Source organism: Choloepus didactylus, chromosome 3 (genome assembly GCF_015220235.1).
Source record: "Choloepus didactylus isolate mChoDid1 chromosome 3, mChoDid1.pri, whole genome shotgun sequence".
In the NCBI taxonomy this organism is placed as follows: Eukaryota; Metazoa; Chordata; class Mammalia; order Pilosa; family Megalonychidae; genus Choloepus; species Choloepus didactylus.
In genome coordinates this window covers 67976206-67982177 of record NC_051309.1, presented here as the reverse complement: position 1 = coordinate 67982177, position 5972 = coordinate 67976206, and the positions used below count along the sequence as shown (strand labels likewise).

Genomic DNA, 5972 nt, shown 5'->3' with positions numbered 1-5972 from the left:
TTGTTCTAAGTTCACAGATCCACAGCTAAAGGAGAATTATGCCCTAGGACTGACCATGCCTAAAATTGATTTTGATCAGATCTTGTACTTAACTACTGTTACTGAAATGATTTAACTTTTTCTGATATTGTGATGGGATGAATGTATTTTGAATTTGGAAAGATAACGTCATTTTGGGGTCCAGGGGGTGGAATGTGCCGGTTTGAATGTATTATGTCCCCCAAATGCCATTATCTTTGATGTAATCTTGTGTGAGCAGATTTTATCAGTGTTGATTAGATTGTAATTCTTTGAGTGTTTCTTTGGAATGTGCCACACCCAGCTGTGGGTGATGACTCTGATTGGATAATTTCCATGGAGGTGTTGCTCCACCCATTCAGGCTGGGTCTAAGTTGATCAGTGGAGCCATATAAATGAGCTGACATAACAGAAGGAACTCAGTGCAGCTATGAGTGATGTTTTGAAGAGGAGCTACAGCCAAGAGGGACACTTTGAAGAAAGCACAGGAGTTGTAGATGAGAGACAGTTTGAAGACAGCTTTTGAAGGCAGACCCTTGCTCCAGAGAAGTTGAGAGAGGACAAATATCCCAAGTACAACTAAGAGTGACATTTTTGAGGAACTGCAGCCTAGAGAGGAACAACCTGGGAGAAAGCCATTTTGAAACCAGAATTTTGGAGCAGATGCCAGCCACGTGCCTTCCCAGCTAACAGAGGTTTTCCAGACACCATTGGCCATCCTCTAGTGAAGGTACCTGATTGCTGATGTGTTACCTTGGACACTTTATGGCCTTTTGGTAACTGTGTAACCAAATAAACCCCCTTTTATAAAAGCCCATCCATCTCTGGTGTTTTTCATTCTGGCAGCATCAGCAAACTAGAGCATATACAGTATTGGGAAAACTGGAAAACATAGTTAAATTAACATTATGGTATTGTTCTAGTATGTTAGGCTGCTCAAGCAAATACCATGAAATGAGTTGGGTTAAACAATGGGAATTTTTTTTTAAAATTCAGTTTTATTGAAATACATTCACATGCCATACAATCATCCATGGTATACAATCAACTGTTCACAGTACAATCATATAGTTATATGTTCATCACTGCAATCTATTTCTGAACATTTTCCTTACATCAGAAAGTATCAGAATAAGAATAAAAAATAAAAGTGAAAAAAGAACACTGAAACCATCCCCCCATCCCACCCTATTTGTCATTTAGTTTTTATCCCTGTTTTTCTACTCATCCATCCATATACTAGATAAAAGGTGTGTGATCCACAAGGTTTTCACAATCACACTGTCACCCCTTGTAATCTACATTATTATATAATCATCTTCAGGAGTCCAGACTGGTGGGTTGGAATTGGGTAGTTCCAGGTATTTACTTTTAGCTATTCCAATACATTAAAACCTAAGAGATGTTATCTATATAGTGCATAAGAATGTCCACCAGAGTGACCTCTTGACTCCATTTGAAATCTCTCAGCCACTGAAACTATTTCGTCAAACAATGGGAATTTATTTGCTTATGGTTTTGAGGCCAAGAGATCATCCAAAGGGAATGCTTTGTCCCTGAAGACTGTGATGATCTGAGGTTGGCTGCTGTAGACCCTTGGTCTTTGGCTTGTCACATGGCAAGGCACATGGTGGTATATCCTGCTCTCCCTTCTCTTCTGGGTTGCTCTGATGTTCAGCTTCAGATTGCTCCTTCTTTCTCTCTGTCTGAATTTCATCCCACTTATAAAGGACTCCAATGATGGGATTAAGACCCATCCAGACTGAGGTGGGTCACACCTTAACTGAAGTAATCTCATTAAAAGGTCCTACTTACAATGGCTTCACAACCACAAGAATGGATTAGATTAAAGAACATGCTTTTATGGGGTACATACAGCTTCATGCTACCACAATTATCTAAATTTTATGATATAAACATGGTTATATTTATATGCTTAAATATATAATAGACTTTTAAATATGTCCAATGTGCTTTTTGTCAATCTTCAGACACATTTTCAGTTAAACAAAGCACTTCTAAAAGAAAAGAAATAGGTTCAATTTTTAATACACTACAGAGGGCTCTGTAAGTCTGGAAACCAAGAGAAAATAATGCATTTATTGTCATTTTTTCTAATTAACAGTTGGATACATTTTAAATTTATCAGTACCCACCTGAAAATATTTCTAGATATTGAAGTAAAACTTTTTGAACAAAATACAGTTGTATGGAGTATTAGATAAAATGCAGTACTACAATGGAAACTAAACATAAATGATTAAGAGTTTGAAAATAGTGCAATTCTTTTAGAATATTAAAATAAAGTGATTGGTGTCCATGGAGAGATGCTGAGTTTCAGTGTGAGGCACGGGGATGGCCAAGATGTTAGCTTCATTTGTCTGGCCACTGTTCAAGCTGTGAACAAGAGAATGCTGCAGCCCATGTGAGCTGCCCTCACCCTTATACCTTTAGCAGTAAACAAGATAAAACAGCTTCTTAAAGATGAGCCAGAAAATGTAGATGTGAAAGTTGGTATGCAAACCAGGAGTTGTAATGGCCTTTCTCTACCTTCCTTCCTTCCTTCCTTCCTTCCTTTCTTTCTTTCTTTCTGAAACTTTTACAGAGTCTCAAATAGGGACCTAGGTATTTCAGAACTACTGTTGGTTAGGGCATGGCATTCTGTGGCCATTTGGGATGTCAAGCTGGAGCTTGCATATGAGTAACCCCCAGGATAGTCTCCTGACTCTATTTGAAATCTCTTAACCACTATAACTTTATTTTGCCACCTTTCTTTCCCCCCTTTTGGTCAAGCAGGCATTTCCAATTCCTCAATGCCAGGGCCAGGCTCATTGCTGGGAGTTGTGTTCCACATCACCAGGGAGATTCATTCTCCTGGGAGTCATGCCCCACAAAGAGAGGGGAGGTTAATGAATCTATTTGCCAAGTTGGACTTAGAGAATGGCCACATATGAGCAACAGAAGAGTTTCTCTAGAGGTGCCTCTTAGGCGTAATTATAGGAAGGTTTAGCCTCCCTTTTACAGCCATAAGTTTCACAAGCACTAGCCTTGAGATTGAGGGCTTGACTTATCAAGTAGGGGGCTCCTAATTTCACATAGGATTTATTCTATACAAGGTAAACAATCAGTATCTCACATTATCTTCACTTAGTTGTACAATCATCATCACTCTCAACTGTAAACAATTATCATAACACAAAACATCCCAAAGCTCTTATCAGCCCCTAGTTATCACCCCAAGTATTAATGTAGTATGGGTAAAGTATTCCTATTAAATATAGTCTGTAATATGTAATGGGTAGTTTCTCCATACACCACTCTGTTGTTAAATCTTTGTACCAGTGTCATAACTCAGAAGTATATTGTGCAGTTTATATTTGTAGTGCTAATCTGTGGGATACATACCTTTTAACAACCGCTTTTGATCATGTTCACCTTCAATGCTGCACTGACACTTATAATCTCATTAATGAACAATCATCCCCCCCTCCATTCCCATACCTTTAAGTTCACCCTCATTATCATGCCTGTACATATTAGGTTATCATTCCCCCTTCACTAGCTTCTGTCTATCTCTATGTCCCCTGTATTCTACATTATAAGACACTGATTTTACATTGTTCAGGGAGTTCACACTAGTGGTAACGTACAATATCTCTCCTTTTGTGTCTGACATTTCACACAGCATTGTTTTCAAAGTTCATCCATGTTGTCATATGTTTCAGGACCTTGCTCCTTCTTACTGCTGCCTTTCTTATACTCTAGGTTATACAACAACAAAACAAAGTTCTGATGAAGAAGTTGTTCAAGATGGAGTCAGAGTTTTCATTGAAAAGAAAGCACAGGAACCACTTTTAGGAACAGAAATGGACTATGTAGAAGACAAATTATCCAGTGAGTTTGTGTTCGATAACTCAAACATCAAAGGAACTTGTGGCTGTGGAGAAAGTTTTAATATTTGACACCCCAGGACTCCTCCTTCAGTTGTAGGCTCCAGGGATGCTCCTGGAAGACTTGGGGCTTATGAAAGAAATAATGTGACTGCCATGTTCTCAAGGTTTCTAATGTATGGCTGCCTTGTGAGGAAATAAGGTAATGCATTTTGAAAATGAGGGCCCGTGTGTTGAATTCAAGAAGTGATATTTGCATTCTTTTTAGAGGATAAAAAATGAGAAACCATTACTCTCCTTGGATCATTTTTCTGTTCTGTAAAGAAAAAGAAAAATCCTACCCTACACACTCTCTTGCATAATTTCTCTTAGAACTGGTTTCATTGAAGTTTCCTTAGTGGTAGGATTTCAGGTAGATCTCTATGAAATGGCTTGATTTGTGCAACTCCCTTGGCATTTTCCCAACCAGACTGACGGCTCTTGAAAATCAGAGGCAAGAAATCCTGAATTCTTGCAGTAATGCAGTAGTGCATTACTTTTCTCCCCAAATTTGGAATGGCCTTTTTAAACTTTAATAAAAAATGCCATTGCTAAATGCCTCACTGGCCTGCGTTTTAACAGTAACAGCCATTAGGTGAAAGTTTTGGGCAAAGATTTCCTAGAACTGAATGATGGTACAAAAATAGAAAATACTCCACCACCTGTTTCTTAATCCATTTCTTTTACCACCCTAAGTGTCTGTTCATAATGGGGTCTGAAGCTGATTTAGATTCTTTTAGTTGAAAGGTCCCTTAAAAACCATCTACCCCACACTCTGCTCAATCCTACAGCTGAGTAAGCAGAGCCCCAGGGAAGCTAAGGGCTGTCCAACCCTCATACTCTAATAACTCAGGGCAGTGCCAGGACTCAACATTAGGTCTCCCCACCATAAGGGATGCATTTTCCGGACTCTTAGGCAGTCAGGAAAGCTAAATGGTGATATGGCTTCTCTGGCCAACATTTTGATAAATTTTTTCAGTAATTTGATGAAGATCATATAAGTTTTTATTTTATTGTGAATGGTCAGACTCTTATTTTAAAACCCATTTACGTGAATTACTGTCTTGTTTCTTCCATGAAGTGATGAAACAATGGTTTACACTAGCAGGGCCAATGTTATAGCAGCCCAGAATTATTATTTTTAGAATGTGGTAGTAGTTGTAAAGAAGAACTTAGGTATCTTTTCTTAAAATTCCCAAGGTGCTTTACTTTCTGGATCTTAAACCCAATTGCTAAAATTTTAAAAAGTTAACATTTTAACCTAATGTTTTTATCACCAAATTTTCTTTAAAGTGTTAATTTTGTCATTTAGCTACTGATTTTTCTGGGTTTGACATAGTCAGTGAAATGGCAAATATGCTTTTTTGTGTGTGTGTGAGCTAATTCTCATGTGTTGAAGTAATGCCCCAGTTCCTTTATTTGTCATATTCACTCAAGTACCTAGCACAGAATGCACCTAGAACAGCAGTTTTTTTGTAAAAGCTCATGAGTTTATTTAGTTAATATCATTGTTGATCACCTTATGATTTGTGAAATACTACATGTGTATAGAGATTGAATTGTTAATAAAAACAATGTGGTTTCTTTGTGATCAAACAAAAAAAAAATTAAAAATAAAGTTATTACTTTCCAGAAAAGAAAGTGTGAGGCCCAGATGACTTCACTGATAAATTCTCCCAACAATTTAAGAAAGAAATGATACCAATTAAACACAATTTATACAAGAAAACAGAAACAGTGAGAACACTTACTAACTAATACTATTAAGCCAGAATTACCCAAACCAGTAAAAGACACTAAAACCAGCAAAGACACTAAAAGAAAGGAAAATTCCAGAATAATATCTGTCATTACTATAGATGTAAAAATCCTGAACAAAATATTAGCAAATTGAATCCAACAATTTATACATTACAGGAATGCAAATTGATTCAATATTAAAATATCAGTCATTTTAATCAACCACATCAACAGACTAAAGAAGAAAAATCATATGATCATATCAAGTGATGCAGAAAAACATTT

The 5972-nt window shown here is 37.2% G+C and overlaps 1 pseudogene; it reads left to right on the top strand.

Annotated features, from left to right (window-relative positions):
- Nucleotides 1-2345: 2345 nt before the first annotated feature.
- On the top strand, nt 2346-3980 carry LOC119530282 (annotated as a pseudogene).
- The last annotated feature ends 1992 nt before the right edge of the window (nt 3981-5972 follow it).